Below are 23,643 nucleotides of genomic sequence, written 5' to 3' on the forward strand. Positions count from 1 at the left end.
ATTCTAGAGTAATATTTCTTTTACAAGTTGAATAAGAGTCATAGCTCTTTCTCTCTCTCTAATATCATCTATCTATACATATGAATATTAGGGTAATCGCTACAATTTTCTTTTGACTTTAAGAACCAGAGATTAAAAGAAAATGGTAGGGATTAACTTAGTATTTTAAAAAGGACACCTGGAAAAAAATGTCAATATTTAACGATATATTGTTTATACTAAGTTTTATCAAATGAATCTCATTATCAGATTAATATTTTCATGTTTTGCTGTGTTGTTTGATAATCTCCTCAGTAGCACTCTCCCATTTATGACAGATTTGCTCTGATGTTTCTGAGGGCCTGCTGCTCAAATCTTTCTAGAAGCAGAAAGATTAGACAGACCAGTGGTAGACAGGTGGATAAATAAGTAGATGGGTGATGGATAGGTAGCCATTTTCTATAAAAAGAGTTTCCTGGCAATATGATAATCCTGTTACTAGATAGATGTTATTAAACAGTTCACGCACTATGCTCATTTTGTTTCCATTTCAGCAGAGCTTGCTGAGACTTCCTCTCTGCACACACATGTCTGGGCCATGCTCTAACTTGAGACTTGGTCTGGTTGGTCTGGGGAATCTCTACAATAGCGTTATAAATTTTCATAACTAGAAGCACATTAGCTTAGGCTGAGTGCTTTAAGGAGGGAGTGGGAGAGGCATATTATAGGTAAAGGAAGATGGAGGGTGTCCTGTAGCCAGTGACCCATTTATTCATGAATTCCTGGCTCAAGCTTGGCTCCACGCTGAAGTAGCTTTGGTCTAAGATGTTTGAAGAAAACTCCAAAAAGATCCATGGGGTGTGATTCTCAAATGTCAGAAAGCAAATGGGAAGAAAGAGAAAGTAGAGTGTTTGAACAGAAATAGAAGAGAAAATGTGGGAGAAGGCAAGGCCTATCAATTAGTTGTGAGTGGCTATGTTTAGCAGTGAAAGCTGCACAAGGTGGATCTGGCTTTGGTTTTCTCATTTCTTGCTGTGAGATCTTGTGCAAGTCACTTAACCTCTCTGGACCCCACTTTCTCAAATGTAAAGGTCACAAGCTAAACTAGGAGACCATTCTTTCCATCTTTGCATCAATAAATGCCCAACAAACTCATAGGGCCAGGCATGCATTAGAAAATCATCTATAAATGAGCATACAACTTGAAAGGCAACATCAAACAAAATCTGTGTCAAAGACTCCAGCACTCATCTCCAGAACAACTTGGCCACTCCTTAGTATAGTTACACAGTGAAAACTCTCTGGAAAAGGAAAACCCAAGCACCAATGTGGAGGGTTGCTAACGACCTTCTTGTGGCCCAAGAGTACTGAGTGTCTCTGCTAATTGTCTAAATGATTTAGAAAATTATGAAGACATTTTTATCCTAAAGAGGGTGGAGATAGAGGAGGAAAGGCGAGAGAGGGTCTAAGGAAATGAGATCATCTTTCACTTTGAGAGTTTTATGTAAAATTTTATACAAAAAAATAGAAAAAAGATAATCTTTAGTTTTTATCAGACTATTAACCCAAAACATAGACATCAAAATGTATGTTGCTTGAAGTTGTGGCTCTTTCCTGACACCACATATTCCCAACTTACCTGCTAAGCTCACATTTGCATCAGGTTTGCCATAGACTTTGGGAACCAGACCTCATCCTTGGCCAAGGCAAGCCTTGATGTCAAAACCAGAAAGTCACAGGGAAATTATGTTCCATACCACTCCCGTGGGGGTCAGACAGGTTGATGCCAAGATCACTAGGATCAATGCCCGTAATGAAGCACACGGTGAAGAACAAGCTCGCTAGGTTAATCTTACGGCTGCCATTTTTTTAACAAGGAAGGTGGGCAGAAAGTTGTATTAAAAAACCAAAGAGTGGAAATACCTGACAGTGAACAACAACAACAACACAACCTCCTGCAAATAACCTCAGGCAATGCTATAGGAATCCTTTTCCATTTCGAAAAGAAACCTGTCTTCAGAAAGAGCTTCTAACTTCAATAATCCTCCTCTGATAAATGACAAAGGAACGAGCTTATAAATTAAATTGATATGAATGATAAGAACAGAACTTTTCCCCTCCAGAAAAAAAAATTAATGTGATGGAACCTAGTCTAACTTATATTTTCATACATCTTTATGGTAAAAGATGCTTGGGATTTATACGGAAAAACACAGCTTGTGTAGTGAATACCAATAATCAGTGGCATGACACCTGTGGAGAATTTGCAAATAGCTCTGAATTAAAATCTCTAAAATATTCTTATTTAGCAAATGGAGAGTGGTCCTAGGTCTGCAAGTCATTTTCGTATATGACTATGCCTAAAATTATTTTTTAGGATAGAAAGAAAATTGCTTTTTTAACCTGACTTTAGCCATCTACTACTCGCTGAAGGACACTCTTTGAAAACCAATAAGAAAATCAAACAAGAAATATGACATTTAAAAACTTTTCTTTAAAAATTATATTCTTCTTATGGAAGTTGATGTAGCTCTGCAATATGCTGTTAGCTGTGAAAATCTTTTCTCCGCTCTCCTTACTTATTGAATAATTAAATCAGAGACAGCTCCTTGTGCTGCAGGCTGACAGGTTCCGTGGAGAACTGTTCAAGTATAATTGTTTCTCAGTTTGTACTGTTCCAGGAAGGACAGATTGGTTCCTGTTCTGAGACCAGCAATCAGGGAAGAGCGGAACCTTGAATGTGAATGCAATTTTTTTCATGCCACACTGTCCCTTAGACATAACTGCATTTTCCCTAGGAACATCCAACTCTGAGTATAAAGAACACTCAAGGAGGTCCAACAGTCCATGCACAGCTAAGACGGCACAGTAGATGTTACAGCACCTGGTATAGCATCTGTGATCAGAGAATTTCCAATTTATACTTTGCTATGGTTTTCTAATCCAATCCCATATCCCCACCAGAAGAGGGGTGGGGGGAGCAGTGAAAGCAAGGGAGGGAGGGAGAAAGATAGAGTGAGAGAGAGAAGAGAGATTGGGGCGGGGGAGGGGGGGGGAGGGAGACTGCCTGGTAAACAGAGATGGGCAATGGAACTCCCGTTAGCCTCCATGCAGAGGACACATCACTGGGAAGATGTGGTCTAAGACCTGTCATTTCTATTTTCAAACAACATCTCAGCCCCATCTAGGACCTATGATTTCATCTAAATGGTGAAAGCAAAGATAGGAAGATAGTGCCCACCTTCTATAGAGAGCAGGTACCCTACCTGGCCTTTGCACAGCCCTGAGAATCTGTAAAATGAGCAGGCTGGACTAAAGGGCTTCTAAAGTCACTGTTAGTTTTGTGAGTGTATTCTCTGAACATTCAGTTTTGATTTTGTAGACCCAGCGTCCTATAGCTGACAGAGAAGATACTGACTCATTTACAAACAAGAGCCCACACAAGCATGTCAAACTCGCGGCTGGCGGGTTGCATGCTGCATTATTTAAACAAGGCATGCAGCCCACCGGCCGTGAGTTTGACATGCTTGGAGGCTTTCCCTAGCAATGTAGCAGCACCATGCTCCATGTGGTCCATGAGCGTTCTCCACGGAGCAGCCTGGGGAATGCTGTGCAGGACCAGGGCATACCATGTAACCTTCACAAAGAGTGTGTGCAAGCCACAGTCCAGGTTGCATTTAACAGTCATCTGGCTCTGACAGACAGGTGTGCATGCCCATCATGCAGAAACAACCCTTCCTTGTAGAGGAGCCATCTAGATAACACAAAAGAAATCAGACCGTTACCAGATGCGAGTGGTTGCCAGTCTACCAGCCCAAATGTTTCCACTTTTCCCTGATAGCTCTAGTTCATTTCCAATCTCCACCCTTTCTTACCCTCATTGGAAAATCTCATTCTGCACTCTAAATGTATTTCGCTGTCATGTGTAGAGTGAGTTATGAACAAATGCCTTCCCACAGGAAGACTTTGCTGAGCAGGAAAACACACTCACACCTACTTCTATTCTGGTCTCTTCGTATTCTAAAAACTCGCGTATTGCCCCTTTTGCCAACAATTTATTGTGAATAATGTGTAAGAGAGAGAAGAGAGGGCTGAAAGAAGTTTCTAACTATTCTTGCCTTGCATCCCGTGAGACTGCGGAGGAAGTCAGAGTTAAAGGGGCTGTCCCCATACATGTGGCAGACACTGTCCCAGCTAACGAGAGTAACTAATACCCCCTGAAGTGAGAAAACCATCTCATTTGTCATATCCTGATGAGGACTTTCAAGACCTAAATCACTGGATTTAGTTATTCAACTTTGTAGTAAAGCAGGTAGAGCCACACCCAGCTATCTTTACTTGCCTCAGGTTAGAGAAGAAACCCAGCTACCTTCAAGCCCAAGTCCTTCCATCTCTGCCCCGTCTCTGCATGTGCCTGAGTCCATCCACCTTCCACCTCTGCCCCGTCTCTGCATGTGCCTGAGTCCGTCCACCTTCCACCTCTGCCCCCTCTCTGCATGCGCCTGAGTCCACCTCTGGATTTCTGCTGGGGAGGAAACGGGGAGTGCCAGTCTATGAGTGGGACGGTGTCCCTTTAGGTCTGCCTGCTTTGCAGCTGCTATGTTTATTAGTCAATTAGCACATTTATTGACTGTCTATTGTGTGCATGATGGTGTGTGAAGCTCTGCAAAATTTGCCCTAAAAAAGTTCACTTCTTATTAAAACTTTATTTGACACTCTAAACAACGTGACAAAACATATTTAGAAACACTTAATTTATCTTGGTGTGTTCCAAAATGAGCTGTTCCATTTTCTACATGGAATAGTCTAAATGAGAGGAACCCTGAGAGCATATCTAGCTCACCATCTTCCATGAAGGGGCCACACAGCCTTTGCTTAACAGCTCACTATGGCGCAGTTCTGACTGAATCACAGACTCCGTTGGAAGGGACAGTAAAGGGCAGCTAGCCCATCACTCTACCTGACACATGAGTCTCTGATCAGTTCCACCTTCACTACCCACATGCAACCGCAGATCCACCATCTCACTGGGAAGGCAGCTCATGATAACACAGATGGTAAAAGTTCTCCCTAAAATATTGTATTTTTAACACTTCTACATATTTGGGATAATTTGAATATTAACTTTTTATTCTCTATTACACCTGCTTTTGAAGAGAAATAGAAAACACAAGTATGCAAAAAGAGAAAATGAAATCACCTTCCTGCCACTCAAAAATAATAAAAATCTTGCCACTGAAGAGTAATTAAGGATGACATGTATTCTATTGCTTACAGTTATAAAACTTCTTTCATGTTTTAATATATTATGTTAAAATAGAATTAAAATTTTTTTGACAGCACATCATGAGCATATGCCACAACAACATATATAATTCTACATCATTTCTAACTACTCCATAATATACCAACGTATGGATTATCCTTTTCCTTTCAACTAAGTCCCTGGTTTTGAAATCATAAGTTATCATCTATATTTTCTATAATAAATAATATTATGATAAACACATTAAGAACTAAGTCTTTGCAAATATCCTTAATTATCTTTTCAAAGGTAAATACCTAAAAGTGTAATTACTAGATTCAGGGACAAGTCAGGTTTGAAGGCTTTTGATCCATAATGTCAAACTGCCCATTTTAAAGTACATTTCTTAAGAAACATCCTACAGTGCCTCACATTTCTGGTCCAAATGCACAGGGGGTCAGTGAGGGCAATGTATGTGACAAGGACTGAGGTTGGGGCAAATCTCTTGAGATTTGGGAAGGAACTCTGAATGGTACCTATTCAAATATGAAGGGCTTAATTCCAAAAAGCGTCCTAATTTTTTCCCTTGTAACTTCATTGTATCTGCCTTTACAGAATTGATTAAATCTAGTCTATTAAGCAGCAGCCTTCATTACTGATAAAACAAAATGTTAAGAACAGCTTCACCAGAGACTTTTGATTTAAGTCAAAATATAAGGAAAGCAGAAATAAATTCCTCAAACTTAAGACAAAATTCTGACTAAGGAAAACCTGTAAGGAGCTAAACCACACACACACACACACACACACACACACACAATGTGAAATAGCAGCCTCTCCATTGGACAGCTGTGATTTCTTTGGGCTTTGTAAATACGTTACATTCCGCCCATATCTTTCAGTGCAAAGCCCTGTGTGGATGCAAGAAAGACAGCCTGTCCTCCCTACCAGGTGCTGACAAATGTAGTAAAGGCACACAAACAGGGTCATGCTGGTGATGATGCTAGCACTCAAAGGCTATTGCACATGCCTTCCTGATAGTGTGAAACCGCCATACTTGGCACATAGTAGGCAGCCAGTGAATAGCTGTTAAATGAAAGAAGAATGAATGCCTGCTATGTGACAAATCGCTATGCTAGTTGTGATTGATTTAAAAAAAAGGCATAGCTCTTGCTCTCAAAGAATTTAATCTAATGGGGGGAAAAAGAAGACCAAAAATATTTATTATAACTCACTGTGTTATGTTCTAATGTTGGCCATGTTAAGGCCCTTTGGTGCCACAGAATGATCTCTTATGGAAAATGATATGGGGAAAGTAGAAAAGCCATGCATTTTGAAAGAGATGGATGTCAGGGAATGTTGGAAAATCAGGAAAGTTTTCATGAAAAAGGTAGCTTAAGGACTGTGTCATCAATGAAGCCTAACATTTTGTCGTGTACTGTAAGGAAAAGGAGCAACATAGAACCAGCAAAAAGAGGCCATTGGTTTGGTCCACATCTAAGTCTGTTCAGAAGTCCTGTGATAATAGTGTCCTCAAAACAACGGGATAATTTGTGTTATTTATAGCACATAATAAGATATATTCCTCATACTTGAAAGATCTCTCTAGTAGGGTAAATCCTTGCACATATGCGTTTCTAAAAAAGCACAATCTATTTTCCTGTATTTCTTACTTTCCAGCCTGTGTTTTGTATTATTCAATACATGGGATTATCAATTAATAAATCAGTAAAATAGTAAACCACCAGTCTGCTTGGTCAGTACGTTAATGAAGTTGAGTTTTAAAAACTCATCACTTTCAACAACTTTGTAAGGAGAGACTTACAAAACTGACATGGTGTACTGGCCATATTGCTCTACCATATTGAAAAGTATTGGCGGAATAAACAATGAAGTGTAATGGGGTAATGATAATATTGATCTCTTCATTGCATATTCAATAGCCTCTGAGTCATGATACCACCCCAAGTTATACTTAGAAGAACAAAAAAAAAAAGATATGTGGGAAGAAAACTAGGGAAATTTTCATACAGATGAATATTAGGTCATAAATAAATATCGCAGTTAGGATCATAAAAAAAAAAAAGAAGAACAGAGAGAAGCTTCATTTGCTTATGATTAATTCAAGTGCTTGAAATCAACTCTATATGGTAGATCAGCCCTAAGCACAGCTGTGAATAGTTTTGAATTTGAATCATTTTGAACATAATATGAAATAAGGGCCTATTTTTAGGTTCTACTTAATTATCTCCAATAATCAAGTAGACATGTTGGTATTTTTTCCACTCACTATTTCTTCTCTCTCCCTTGCTCTTCTTTCCTGTGAGATGTGAGTGAGCTCAAAGGCATGTTCAGACATAGGAACATGTGTGTGAGTGAACAGATAGTGTAATTAATTGCACATGCATGGCTATGGCGGGGAGAGACCTGGTGAAAGGTTTTTATTAGCTAAAACACTAAGTTAAAATTCAAATTTTAAAAATCTAAAACACGTTTCCAATGATGTAAACAGGAAACAGATACTTTGGTACAGCCCTGTTCGGAACAAAGCACACATAACAGACTGTCTGCAGTGAGGAGTGTCCCCAGACACTCACTGTTCCTTTGTCTTTCTCATGGCTTCTTTCTTTGCCAACCTCCAAGCTCCTCGTATTTGAGTAGTTTTTCAGCACTTTCACACCTTCCAGGAAATAAGCCACGTTTATTTTCCATTCACCTGACCTTTGTCCCAAACTCAGAGCAGGTTACTTAGACTAAATATCAACATACTTTGACTATTATTTCTAAACACTAAGAATAACTACTGTGAATAGTAATCAAAATGCTCCCTGAGCAGGGACAAGGTGAGGTCAACTTAATAAAAAATTCAAAATTGGCTAACTGTGCTAGTTCCCCAACCAGCTTTTTTTCTAGGAAGCCACAGATAGTCACGCGATCAGGATTTTCTGACCCAATTCTGGTTGGGTGAGTAGATGAGCAAAGCTCCCACAACCACGTAGATAGTTTTCACTATGAAACTACAAAACCTGTTCTTTATAGATAAACTTTGCCATCCTAAAGGGTACCTTTTGTTCTAGAAATATATTTTGCATTTATTAGGCAGATTGGAGTTAGACTGAGTTTAAAAGCATACCTTAGACACATAAGCTAATGTTTTCTTGATGACTTAGCAGGAATAAAAAACTGGGATCATTTCCTGTTGAATGATTCAGGAAAGCCTTTTTTTCCCTAATAATTGCTCATGCATGGAATGTGTATGTATGCAACAGATCTAGAGCCCTTCATACTGTGGGAGCCAGATGTCAGCAGGAGGGGGGGGGGGAAAGAGACTGATTCGATTGGTATGTAAACGTTCCTTGGAATAAAACCACATGGAGATTCATTCCTCAAAGCTCACAATGAGCCGCTGATTGCTGAAGGACAGAGCCTGCTGAGCACACTGGCTGCCTAAGGTTTTGTCAGCATTTTCATTGTGAACCTAAATTTTCACAGCTTTCCAACAGCTGTAGAAAAAGTCTGTGAGACTAAGAAGACTCCAGAACTCCAAAACTTTCTAAACATCCACAGTATTATCCATTCAAACACTTGGACAATTTCACAGGGTATGAAGTTCTCAGGGAAGGATTGAAATGTAGGGGTTTGCCATGTGTAGGCTTCTATGAAGGCAGGTACTTCCAGATTTTTGTTAGCTGAAACACAAAGTTAAAATTCAAATTTAAAATATCTCAAACACATTCCCAATTATGTAAAAAGGAAATAAATATTTTTAACATAGGCTTTTGAACTAAATGACAGAAAATAAATGCACAGATTTTAAAAACCAAAATAAAAATGTGAAGCAGCTACCAAAATTATCTAAAGTAAATTTCATGTTGAAATGTTTTACGGACACAGAAGGAGATATTTATTTCAAATTCAACGATGCTAGGAAATTTTGTGAAAGAAGTATTGGACCTTAAAGAATGAGTGAAATGAGTTTGGATGTAGGAATGCTTGGGAGGCAGATCTGTAGGGCCCTGAGGAGGAGTCAGAGCATCAGGAATGTCTGTAGTAATGTTATCGGTGGAAGTAGGGTAGCACTTTCTCTCACTGAGTCCTGGGACTCGTGTCCTTACGATAACTTGAGAAAAAGAATTTTTTGAGACTCAGACAGGAGGATGAGTGATTTTTATTTGCATGGAATTACATCTCTGCATGTTGACTCAACTTGAATCCACTGCCCCCAATCCATTTACTTGCCATATTCTACTCTCCATATATCTATTTATGTACATTTTATTGTGAGTATACATAGTGTCTACGTGGAGTTCCAAGAAGAAGAATAAAATACTCTTCAACTTAAGAAATTGAACATGAGCAGTGTTTATGAAGTCCTTCCCTCCCTCCACCTCATCCCCATGGGCAACCACTTTCCTGAATTTTAGGTTAAGCATTCCCTTGTTTTTCTCCATAGCAGGTTACCTCTCCTGATTTGCAATATTTCTTGTATTATGAGAGCCAAATGCACAAGTGTTCCCTGAAGCACAACGGATATTTTATAGCTCTCATATAAGGTCAGAATTTTAAAGCCATAAAAACAGCCAATTAAGCTTCCAGATCAATCTTGCACATGCACCCATTAGTCCCTTTGACTTGAGATGACACCATTGTTTCTGACCATTAAGAACTCATGCATTTCCACATCTTTTGATAATGTAAATTCATAAGAATAATGAGCTTCTTTGGGGGATTCTGTTTCTCTAACCTCATTGCACTATTTCGTATTCTACTTACTTTATTGTGCTATTGTTTCAAAACCAGGTAACAACAACAAAATCAGACTTTTCCTCTCTCCAAGCATTAAAACTGTTTACTGGGGACAAACAAGACAGTTGTAATTTCTATTCCCTGATGAAGAAAATATCTGATTGGTACCATGGCAACATGTTGCCTTGAGCATCGAGTAGGTACTACTCACACACAATCTCACTCACAATTTTTCTTTATAAGTGTTAGGAGAGGTGTGATCTTCTCTTAGAACTCACTAAATTAAAAAAGGCTGAAGAAAATCTAATTAGTGTTTCCACAAATGCCTTTCTGGGGTCTGATAATATCAGGTTACTGTTTCATATTTGTTTCCTGTCGCCACCTGGTGCAGGTGCAACACATAGATGTCCCAGCAAGCACCAAGGAAGTGGAAAATTATGGCAACACCAGGGCGTGCAGGCACAATAAACTCATTGGTTCTGGAGTTTATCTTTGACTTGTGATATTTCAGGCTGTTGAATTTTCCCCATCCCTTCCTTTTCACCTTCCTTCTTTCTTTTCTTTCTTGAGGGAAGAAACAGTGATGTATTTCTAATGAATTCCATGAGTTTATTTGGCCGTGGACTCTTGGTGGAAGGCGAGGCATGTGTGGAGGCAGAGAGTATATGAGAACTCTTCATATCTTCCAGTCATTTGTGCTGTTAAATTAAAATTGCTTTAAATAATAAAGCCTACTAGTATTTGTAAAAATGAAGAAGAGATGGCCACCAATTTTAGAAACCCTATACTTTCCTAAGACGGTATAAAGTATCTCAGCACTTCTGATATGAATACTAATGAGTTTGTGAGAAAAAGATTACTTTTGATGTCTAATGGGATGAAGATAATTTGCCTAAAAATTTTACAAAAATGCTTAACTTTTTTTTCTCATAAATGCATACTTTCAAAAAATATTAAGGTTGAAAGTACTTTGCACTAAAAATATAGGTCAGTGAGCCGAGCAGAGTCTAAGTGTCATTAGCTGGAAGATTTCTGAGGTTTTAAAATCCTCTGGGACAACAGTGAGTTTACTAGTAAGAGACAAGAGCCCAAAAAATGCAGTGAGCATTGGCTCTGGAGGGCTTGAGTAACCTGAGGCCAGACGAAGGACTCTTGGGAGGCCAAGTTAATATTTAACTTCAAGGTTAAGGAAAATGAGTTCAAATTGGTGGGCTGCTGAGCATCCTCCAGCCAGACAGGAGGTTTTGGCTCTTTGTCAACTTCTTTATCCTAAATGACAAAGGAAGGGAATTATTATGTGTCTAATGCTGAGGTTTGATATTTTAGTAGAACTCAAAGAATGACTGTATTTAACTCTATTCCAACAGGAACATGCAGTAATGAATGGAAGTAGTCATTGACCTGGAACGAGATCACTTTGAACATGACACTTACATAAATTGGCAGCATTTATTTTCAGATCACCACTTTTTAAAAGTGGTTGTGAATATATCTTAAAGAATAAAATGCTAGCTTCTAGATTTTGAAAAGCACAATAAAATATGATACTGAGTTACTGAGGGGTGATATATTTTGGCTGATACGGCTGAGGTGGTTTGCTTTAGAGTTTATAACAATGAAGGTAATCAGGTGATGCTTAATGTTGCCAAGAGTACTGCAGCGAAGCCTTTGGAAGAAGAGAGAGAGGGCATTTGGAAGGTCAGAACTTCACTTCTGAAAATTCAGTTAGGTATTGAGTCCATTGACACTTACAGCATCCCAACGGTAGAAAATTAGTCTATAAAAAATTGTTTTGTTATAGAAGGTTGCCCAACTAATACCAACTGCTAGCTTACACTGAGTGGCCAGATTATTATGACCACACTATCAGTACTTCATTGTCATTTGCAAAGATACTGAATATTGAAAACTTCCTAAACAAATACTCTCAAGGTTTTATTATTATTATTATTTGCATAACTAATTCACTTCATTGTACTGATGGGGTGGTCATAATAATCTGGCCACTCTGTATATTCTACAAGGAAATTCTATTTATAAACACTATACTTTTTAGCATATTTTTCTATTTCTCGTTATTTTATTTTTATTTTTTCCCAGGCACAATAGCGAGTTCTTTTCTGGTTCCTCAAAGCTTACTCAGTATTTTAAGTACATGATCTCATTGATTCCCCAAATATTCCAGTGGACAGGCTGAATGGTGGCGGAAGTCAGATACGTACATGTATACACCACAGGGCAAATGCTGAAGCCTAAACAGACTGCAAGCAATTGCATTCACCCAGCCTTTGATCTACCTAATCTGACCAGAAGAGGATATTTTTTACATATCTCAGGTCTCTGCTACATTTTCTGATCCTCAGTACACACAGCAGAGAGCTACAGGGCCTGCTTATGGGCCTGAAGAGGGACACGAAGGAGAGTAAATCAGTTAATCAAGTGTAAAGGGGACCACTGAGACACTCGGGTTAGGCATTTTAAGGATTTGAAAGAGCAGAGAGTTTTGGTTTGAGTTTTTTTATTTTTTAGGTAATTGGTGCTATAACTTGGAATTTGCTAAGATAATATGTGTTAAATAGTTAACATTTTTGAAATGATTTTCATTTTCCTAATGATTAGAACAATGATCTAATCGTTGCCCTATTAATTTCATTTAACCCTCCCAGTGGCCTTTAAAGTTCTAGTGTTATTCCAATTTTATCTGAGAAGATTGGGTAGGCACTTTATTATTCCAATGTCAATTAAAAAAAGAAGACATATGCACTATTATTTGTAATACTTTAAACAATAAAATAAAATTAAATAAATAAATAAAAAGGAAACAGAGGTGCCGGAAAATAATGTCTAAGGTACTAGGAAGAAAGAAAGACAGGACCAGGATCCAAATTTAGTCGGTCTGGTTGCAGAGACAGCACATGTGCCTGCTCCACTATACTTCACACTCTATTTCCCCATAAAATGTGTCACATTCTGTCTTATATTATCACATACAATCACTGATGGGAGGAGTCAAGTGAGACTTCTGAGTCCTAATCCACAAGTTTCTGCTGCAAATTGTCTTTGTGTTATTTTGGACATGCAGAGTGTGACTGACTAGAAAATGTAATATTGGGAGGGAGAACTTTTCAAGAGGAGGAAACAGCCCGTGTCAAAGCACAAGGCATGAGGCGTGTTTCAGGAATAACAAACTGTGCTACGTGCCTGGAGGTGTCCAGTGGAGCTGAGGCTAGGAAGTCTTGAGCTAAGTTTGGAAAAGCAAGTACAAGTCAGATCTTCCCTTGGGCAGAAAAGGCATGCGCACAAATGTTTAAGGAAAATACTTTTCTGGAGGATAGGTGAGTGTGCATTGGGAAAACTGCAAGATATCAAGTTTGTTATTTTTTTACATTAGCTTATTGATTGTGTCTAACTTGTCAGATCCTGATTAGAGTGAGAAAGAATGGCTGCAGGGTCAGAACACAAAAGTTGTACAAGTAGCAGCCTTGCAACTCCCATTTGACTGATAAAATACTTTTACCGAGGGAGCCGATAAAAGCCAAAAGATAGGATGAGAAATGGCAATTGCAGATGAGACTGTGCTTTTTGCTTTGTTTGCTTTTAACTGAACCATTGGGTAGAATGACTAAAAGAATTAGGGTTATTCTAACTAGAGGGAAAAAAATCCCTAAAACTACTGAGGCAGCAAAATACTATGGAAACATTTACCTACAAACTAGTAAACAGAGAATTAGGCATAATGACAGTAAATATAGGCTGTTGAGAAAACCAATCAAAGCCAGTAGCAGAGAGTGACTGAGCAATGCCTATGAAACCATCTATCAGCCCACACAAAGTATGTTTATAAGGTAGTAAGTAAGAGTCAGTAGAAAATACACCTAATGTACAAATTTCGAATAATTTACATCACCTCCAAAACAGATTTCATGGCTTAGTCATGGTTGAAATAAACCAGGGACTTCTTTTTGAGAATTACTGTCATCACTGGTGACCTCATTACAATTTGAATGTCCTCAATACAACAATTTTTGAATGTCCTTAATACAACAATTTTTAATTTGACAGTATGATTTTTGGAAAATGTGAAAATATTACAGAATTATGTCTAGTAAAGAAGAATACTCTAAATTTATAATACAATGTGGGGTCAACCAGAAATTGTGATTATAAAGAAAAAGATAGGTGTTATTGACTGAAACTCCTTCTATTAGAAGTTCTGCCTACTGTTTGGCCAAGTCTTTCTGCATTTCCCATAATATTCTACTTGAATGATAGAAAATATTTCAATAATCTAAGCTTAGACACTCTAGGCCCATGTGATTTTCATTTACTATTTACTAGCTCTGAACCCTGACCCCTTTCCATTTCAATCTGGCAAAATCCATTAAGAGTTTGTTCAGATATTACCTCCTCACTGTAAAGCTTTCTCTGACCCTCAGTAGAACATGAAACACATATCCACTGGTGTCTACCTTTCTTTTCCCTTCCTCTCTAAGCTGTATGCTTCTTGAAGTCAAGAATCATGTTTCATTTGTCTTTGTACCTGTAGTTTCCAGAGAGTACATAATAAGTACACAATAAATATTTGCTGAATAAGTGAATAAAATAAGCCAACTCCAGAAAATGTTAAGCAAAGTTGCATCACAGAAGAGAGGAGATAGAACAACCTCCTTAGAAAATTGTTTGAAAAATCAGTGTCTAGCTTTGATGCATACCTTGGCATATTTGTTGAAAAGTAATGGTCCATTTTTAGTTTGACCACTTAGAAAGTACACAACCTTACTGCTGTACACAGTGTGTCTATCCCATTAGAAAGAACCAAGAGGAGAAGCATTTCATTGTACTAACAAAAAGAATCCAAAAAGAACTATGAATGTGATAGAAACGAAGATATAATTATGCCTTCATATTCTGTGTGCTACCTTTGTTTTCCTCTATCGGCTGCTTAGATGTTGCATACGTACAGTATTTTAAAATTCTTTTAAACCACTTTATCTAAAGAATATATTTTTTAATATTTTTATTGATTTTTACAGAGAGAGGAAGGGAGAGGGAGAGAGAAAGGGAAACATCGATGTGAGAGCGGAACATCGATCAGCTGCCTCCCTGCATATCCCCTAACGTGGATCAAGCTCACAATTGGGGCATGTGCCCTCACCAGGAATAGAATCAGCAACCTTTTGTGGCATGCAGATGTCCAACCAACTGAGCCACACCAGCCAGGGCTATCCAAAGCATATTTAAAGAGATTCTGAAATCAGAGAAACTACTATCTGAAATAGAATACACCCATGCCTAATGAAATGTCAAGACATCAAAATGCTTATCCATTTGATAGGACTACAGAAGAACAAATAATCACCAACTTAAGCATTGAGGATGCCAAATTTAGTAAGGTTCAAATCCATAGAGACCACTTCCTGGGATTAGGGTATGTATTGCATCACTGTGTTTCAAGTTCATTGGGCCTCCTCTGAGCCAGCCCCAGAGAGCCCACGCCATGCATGACCTTCACACATGATGCGGGGACGCCTGACAATACCCCGAAGGGAGTTATGGCCCTGATTTTTCTCGTGGCTGGTTGTCTCCAGTAGCCAATTAGCACACCTCACAAAAGAACTGATTAAAGCATTTTTGTAAAAATCCCTCTAATAGTCTGTACATAGCTGAACAAAAAGGCATTCATTTAAATAATGGCCAGGCAGATTGACATCTTTGCAATATGTGTGCCCACTTTTTAAATTGTGATCAATAAAACGTTTTCTGTACTGATGAAGTCCCACCCATTAGTGCCAAAATGGAAGTCAAGGTGATTCCATTTATGCTGCCCCTATGGCAATTTAGCTTTAATATATCATGGGATGTAGAAGCAAAAATGAGATAAGTATGGAACTAATAATAATTCTTTTTAAAATAACCTCTGGAACCCTATATTTCACAATGAGAAGTGAAAATACAAACCAGTGAAATTAATGTACCTTATTTTAAATCAACGGGGTTTGCTCTTCTAACATATTTACTTTATTTTTTTAAAACAATTTTTCAATTCTTTTCTAAGAAAATAACTTAAACTTTATTATAACATGTATTATATTTTCTAGTCCCTCCCTCCTAAAAAAATCCAGATTTAACACATACCATTTAGTAAATATCTTATTAACAACATAATATGTCGCATGAAATATCATATGAAGTTACAGCAACTTGAAATCTTGGTCTTCATTTTCCAGTGCTTTTGCTGGATTCTCTCTGTCTCTTTCCCTCATCTTCACTTAGACTTCTACCTGGTCTGTCTCTGTTGGTATCACACCTGGCCTTTAGACTCCACTAATTACTCACTGATTGCTCTATCATTTCTGATAATACTCAGTGGCATAAATTGTCCATGGTCTGACCTAATTAAAATTGTACCCTTTTGAAGGGACAGGACGTTGTCAATCCTGAGGCTGCTCTGACCCCAGGAAGGCTCTTCTCCGCTGTTTCTTTCCTTGGTTCTCTCTGTTCAACTTCTAGATGATCTATCATTTCACTCTTCCTATAAAGTGTCATAGATCACCTTCTTAATTTCTCACCATTTAGATCTCCATGGTTTTTGGCAATGCCCTTAAGCATGAGCTTCTTCATACTCTGTTTCAAATAAAATCGGTCCCTTTTAGTCAAATACACTGGAGTGCTCATTCTGTTCTTAAGTCCTACCTCTCCCCTATTCATCTAAAAATAAAAGACCAAATGAGAGGCAACAAGCATTTATTTGAGATAAAAAAGAATTGCAATTTGGGGAGCACAGATTCAGGCAGAAACCCAAATAGTGTCCTAATTACAGGGTGAAGTCAAGGGTTTTTTATGAGAATAGAAAGAGAATAATTACATGAATAGAAGAAAGAAATTTCTATTGGTACTGACAAGCTGTATTACTTTTTTGCTATAGATGACTGGTTACTGATTCTATGAAAGACTGTCCATCATCAATAGTAACTGGGGTGAGGATGTCTGCTTTTCCTGTTGACTTTACAATTGTTTATAAGACAATGTTACTAGGGCCCGGTCTAAAGGTTATTTTGCCCAGATCAAGAGCAAGACGTGCAAGGCAGTTCCCAAATAATGGCTATTCTTGCTCCATTTTAAAATGGCTCCACTTATGTCACCTTTTCACACCCCCTAAGCATAGTCTCTATGCCACTGAACCAAGCTGGGACTACAGTCAGCAACCCACTTTTCTCAGAACCAAACCCCTGCTCTAATATTGGAGTTCTGGTTAGATATAGTAGACCCCAGTCTTCTCAGCTTGCCCCTCCCAGCAAAGAACATCTGTCCTATGGGGCAGGGAGATCAGGGCCCAGTATTTTCAGCCAGCCACATCCTTGCAAGTGGGGGGGTCAGTGGGGAAGAGAGCCCCATCTTTATGGTTGTACCCAGCTGGAATAGAGCTTCTGTAACACGGAGCTGGAAGCTGGGGGTGATGCCAAGAGCCTCCCCCTCCTCGGGTAGCTCTAGACTGAGAGATAGGACTGTGAGCCACAGCTTCTCGGCCACACCCACCCAGAATAGAGCTTCTGTCACACTGAGCTGGGGGAAGGGAGGAATGAATGTGAGCACATTCTGGCTCAAATATAATAGTGTCTTGCTATTTTCAAAGAGATTTAGTAGATTTTTTTGAATAGATGCTTCCTCATTTGATGTAGTCCCTTAGGACAATTTTTGGAGACTTTAAGTTTTTTAAAAAATAATTATTAGCATTTAAAAAACTGTTTCACTGGAGGGAGGGTGTGCTGAGCTCCTACCACTGCCATTAGGAGTCAATCTCTCCTTACTTTTAAAAATTCTCACAATGATGCAATCTATTTACTTTGTTTGCATTGTAGGGTCAGCAGATTGTCATTTAATATTAACCCTTATGTTGCTTTACAAAATTTTTTTAAAAAAATATATTTATTGATTTTTTACAGAGAGGAAGGGAGAGAGATAGAGAGTTAGAAACATCGATGGGAGAGAAACATCGATCAGCTGCCTCCCACAGATCTCCTACTGGGGATGTGCCCACAACCAAGGTACATGCCCTTGACCGGAATCGAACCTGGGACCTTTCAGTCCGCAGGCTGACGCTCTATCCACTGAGCTAAACCGGTTTCGGCACAAAATTTTAATGTATGTGTTCAGGCATCTTAGTAAGATAATTTGCTTTAAGGCCAGTTATATAGCTCTAATTTTTACTGGAACTTTCTCAAAAGCCTTCTTCTGGGGGGGGGTGGGGGGAGGGAGGGGGAAAGAGCAATTTTTTACTCTTAAATTTTCCATATTTGACAGGCTTCCTTGGCTACATCCCCCTCATAAGACAATGGAACATAATGGGTTTTATTAATCCCATGTTAAGATCTTTCAGCCTTGGATTGCACTCAGGCATTTCATAGCAATTACTTGATTTCCATTCATAATCTCACCACAAAGATCTCTCTTATGAGTTGAATTGTGACACCCAAAAATTCACATGTTGAAGTCCAAACCCCCAATACCTCAGAACATGACCTTCTTTAAAAATAGGATCTTTGCAGATGTAGTTAGTTAAGATGAGATCACTAGATACGTCCTAATCCAATTATTACTGGTCTACTTTTAAAAAGCAGCAACTTGGAAACAGACACACACACACAAAGTGAACACCGGGTAAAGATTGGAGTTTTGGTGCCACAAGCCAGGGAACTTGCAGAAGGTGGGAGAGAGGCCTGGAATAGGTCCTTCAGAGGGAGCATGGCACCGCTGACACCTTAGTCTCTGAATTCTACTCTCCAGAACTGTGAGACAATAAATTTCTGTGGTTTAAGCTGCTTAGTTTGTGGTGCTTTGTTATGTAGCTCTAGCAGACTAATACAATCTTCATACTGATGAAAATGATTTCTTGCTAGCTGATGTGTCACTCCAAGTCATTGTAACTTACTCAGAGTTTAAATAATGTTCAGAACATCCAAGATTATTATAAACCTAGAGGCCCGGTGCACGGATTCGTGCACCAGGGGGGTCCCTTGGCCTGGCCTGTGGGGATCGGCCGAAACTGGTTCTCCAATATCCCCCGAGGGGTCCTGGATTGCAAGAGGGTGGTTCTCCAGTGACACACCTTGGAATCAGGCTCCCTCCTTTCTGGTTCCAGGTGCATCACCTGAGAACCTCAGCTGCCAAGTCACCGCAGCTCGGCAGCTCCTGCATTGAGCATCTGTTCCCCTGGTGGTCAGTGTGTGTCATAGCTACCAGTCAGAGCGTCTGCCCCCTGATGGTCACTGCACGTCATAGCTACTGGTCAGATGATTGAATGGTCGGACGGCCGCTTAGGCTATATATATAAAATCCCTTTAAAATAAAGAGCAATATAAGAGGAAAACTACATAGGGATTAATGGATACTGTTTGTCTCATGGAAGCCATCAAAAATATATTGAAAGAAGTGCATTTTAATATAAAATTTCAAGGGAAAATGGAATAAATCACCTGGCAAATAGTAAAGAAGGAGCACAAATATACCATACATGTGAGAGGAAAAAGTCAGTGCTAGATTTTATCTCCTATAGAATCTACTCCAGAGTTCCACAATCCTTGACTCATTTAACAAATATTTATTTATTGAGTGCCTCTAGTTTGCCAGGCTCTTCTAGTCCTGGTACTTATTAAATATCTGCTGAAATAAAGTGAAGTTGTAAACCTATCTTTAAATCCCTGGAAAACCACCCCCATCTCTACTTAGTTACTTGTATTTTCTGTTACTTGGAAACACTTCTATGTCCTCAGGTTCCCAGTGCCTGCTAGAACCCATACATCTGGTACTTCTTGTTTCTGTCTGACCCAAGGCTCACAGTCAAAGTCCCTGCCAAGGGCTGGTTTCTATGTTCTAATTGTTTTGTGTAAGCTGTACAGGGACCTCTGAGAAGCCCTTGATTCCAGGGAAAAATGCTAAGGGAAAGAAACAATTTTTGACAAATGGAAACTGGTCTCCAGTTATCTCCGTTTCCAGTAAGGTTGCCCATAGGTCACGAGATAAATTTAACAACTCATTTGTGAGCATGTAGAGGCTTCAGGCTGAGGTATATTTAAAAACAAAAAGAAAATCTACTTCTTTCCTTAGTTACCTTCATGGCTTTAAGCTTCTAGTGATGTTTTTGTAAGTCACGCACACATACCCAAAAAAGAGGAAGTTAGGTTATTGGCATAATTTGTCAATTTTAACCTAAAGTTTATGGTTAGCAATATAAAGCCTTAATAATAAATATAAGTTTAATGTCAAAAAGAAATTCGTCTTTGTCCTGTTTCATTTGCTGTTACATTCGAGAATTCACAAAGCCCTGCATTTTTGTCCCATCTACATACACTATACTTTACACCAACTTTTCCTTAACATGGAGGAGATTCTGATGTTATCAACGCCTATAGCATTGAATCTTTGAAACTTTCTCCTTACATTAGAAGCCATGTTTGAATCAGTTTAATTTATGCTGTTTGTCTCATGGAATCCATCAGAAAATGTATTGGAAGAAGTACATTTTAATATAAAATTTCAAAGGAAAATGGAATAAATCAACAGGCAAGTAGTAAAGAAGGAACACAAATACACAATACATGTGAGGGGGTAGAAATCAATGCTAGATTTTATCTTCTGTGATAATTTGCAAAATGGTATTTTGCTTCCTCCTTCTATATTCTTCATTTGCCAACTTCTGACCCTAAACCATCTGGAGCTGGTTGCTTCCCCAGGGCCATGGCAGTGACCATGACAATAAGTTGGCTCCTTTGTCATTGCCTGTTGCACTGAGAGGTTTAATTATCTGAGGTAGCCCCCCAGTATATTATAGGGGAAAAAGTTGTAAGTCATTTCCATCTTTTTCTTTCCCTGTTACCAAATTTTTAAACCTAAATAAAAATTTGACTTCTCAAATTGGCCGGTTACAAGGTGAGTTTGATTAAGTGCTTTACTCTAAAAATAACCGTAAGTTTGACAACATTCTCTGTCGGCATATAAAACACACAATAGTGGTTCATCTCCCTGACTATAAGAGCAACTGTGCTGAGATGCCACTGCTTTCTTATAACATTGACAAAATCAAATGTGTGACAGTTTTATGTGTTGGGGCAGCTGTAGAGAAACAGGAGCCCTCAGGCAGTTGGTGACAATGATACAACTCTGCAGACTGTGGCTGAACAATATCTAACAAAGTTTACCCTTGCATTTGTCCTTGACCCAGCAACCCCACTTCATAGAATCTATCAAGAAGTTATGGCTCCAAAATATGAAATATTTAACAAGTTTATTCATTACAACATAAATCATAATAACAAAAATTAGAATCAGCCCCAAATGTTCATCAATAAGACACTGGTTGAATAAATTAGGATATAGCAACACAATGCAGCATAATTTAGCATTAAACAGAAAAGAGAAAGAAATATATGTTCTACTTGAAGCAATATTCAAGATAGACTGTTCAAAACTAAATTTTTAAAGAAGTATTCATAGAAGCCCTTTATGTAAGGAAAAATCTCTTTGTGTCTCTCTCATTTTTGCAAAAGGAAACAGTAGAAGGGAAAACCAAAATTAATGAAAATAGGAACGAATAGGATGGGAGGGACAGGAATGAAAGGATATGTCTCTAACTATACTTTGTAATATACAGTGTATAAGTAAGTTTACAGTTGTGAGTATGTAAAACAGTTTATTCTTATATTATTATCTATTTATTTTTATATTATTTTCCACACAAACAACTTTAAACCTACTTTTGCCTCACCCTATAGAGTTGATTTTGGAAGTAACATAAAAATACCAAAAAATAAAAATAAGTATATGAATGAACCTACCTATAGGTAAAGTTAATACCATAACTACAAAGAAAAGACTTACTTTAAATGTCCTTAAAACAGTATTTTGGCTAACTTAGTGATCATGTTCTAAAGAAAAATAGAGCTGCAAAGAAATCGGAACCTTAAGCAGTCAAACTTACCGTGTAGTATTAGTGCTAATCATTTGAAACTATCCTATAAAGGGTGTGCAATGATGAAAAAAGTAATTACATTAATGGTGTTAGGAACCATGATTATTGGTGTGAAAGAAAAAGTTTATAAGTATAAAATGAAAGAAGATAAGTAAAAGCTGTTATTTCTAGTTTATATTTAACACAACAGTATGAGCTCACGATTCTTTTCAAAAATATATATTTCACACATATGGCCACTAAAAAGGAATAGAAGAAATGAAAAATTGCAGTCACTACACAAAGAGCCCTGACTGTCAAGTCTAAATATCATTGGCTACTGAAAGGGAATTCTTTGGAGGAAAGGCTAATGCCCCGCCCAGGGGAGGAAATATACAATATGAACCTGGAATATTTTATTGTCCCAGAAATCAAAAATGCTACCAAAGAGTTATAGGTCATATTAAAAGGAAACCTAAGACAACATGAATGGACTTTCATTGCCACAGATGGAACAACTGTAATTAAAATAATGACTACAATTGATTGAAATGCATTAATCTATTTTAAAACTATGTTTGAATTGTTATTCACATATTTTTAAAGCCCAAAAGGGGGGAAAGATTATTAAACACTTTGGAAATAACTTGGATTTCAACATTTTACTCCAAAGTTGCCAATTAAAAATACTCCCATTAACGGTTAAAGTCATGTGGTGAAAGCCTGATAGAAAACTTCATAATGTAGCATCACAGAGTGGGACAAGATGTTGTATATCTCCTAAAATGAAGCATTATTAAGGACATAGCTCCACTTCCTCTCCCGAAAAGAACAAAAATGTAATCAAGTTACGTAACACCATAATGAATCAAGCAGAAAATTCTAAAACCTGGGATTTCTAAAGCATAACTGGTCTTGTTCTTCTTCTGAAGTAAGGCTGGAGTGACAAATGCATGGAATATACTTCTTAAGGAAAAATGAAAAGAAAGGAAGGAAGGCAGACTAGCAGATGAAATTATGTGATGAATATACGCAGGCTCATATTAATCTTTCCACTTTTGTTTTGTTTGAAACTTTTCTTGATGACAAATTCAGAAATTGCTTTTTGTTTTCTGATACATGGAAGCCGTGGAGCCATTGGCTTGCTCTGCCCTCCACAGTCATCAACCCCATTGTAGATGGCACTGTCCCTGGCAAGGAAGTCATGGTTGGACATCAGCAAGCTGCCCGCTAGTTTCAAATAGATATTCAAAGCATTCCTTTTAAAGAGATTGGTAATAATCAACATTCTTTTCAAAGAAATTCTATCTTAAAACCATAAACTAGACATGCCTCCTTTTTTCCAGGTAAATAAATGGAAAATAAAAAAGTAATTACATTAATGGTGTTAGGAACCGTGATTATTGGTGTGAAAGAAGAAGTTTATAAGTATAAAATGAAAGAAGATAAGTAAAAGCTGTTATTTCTAGTTTATATTAACACAACAGTATGAGCTCACGATTTTTTAAAAATATATATTTCACACGTATGTCCACTAAAAAGGAATAGAAGAAATGAAAAATGAGAACTAGATTTTTCTCAAATCTTGAGATTGTACCTGTGAATCTGCCTGAGTAATTCCCTAGTCATCACCTTGACCTTCTTCTGTCTTGTGTGCAGAACAATGCATTTCTGGCCCAGTGAGGATTAAAAAAGATAGCAGACTATCTCAGTCCGCTAGGGCTTCTAG

General features: G+C 38.1%; 1 protein-coding gene across 1 annotated transcript in view; it reads left to right on the forward strand.

Annotated features, from left to right (window-relative positions):
* Nucleotides 1-23,643, forward strand: part of XKR4 (XK related 4) — a 279,703-nt gene that overhangs the window by 178,989 nt on the left and 77,071 nt on the right. The gene's annotated exons all lie outside the window — the stretch shown is intronic.

This window comes from Myotis nattereri (genome assembly GCF_964212035.1).
Source record: "Myotis nattereri genome assembly, chromosome: 17".
Lineage (NCBI taxonomy): Eukaryota > Metazoa > Chordata > Mammalia > Chiroptera > Vespertilionidae > Myotis > Myotis nattereri.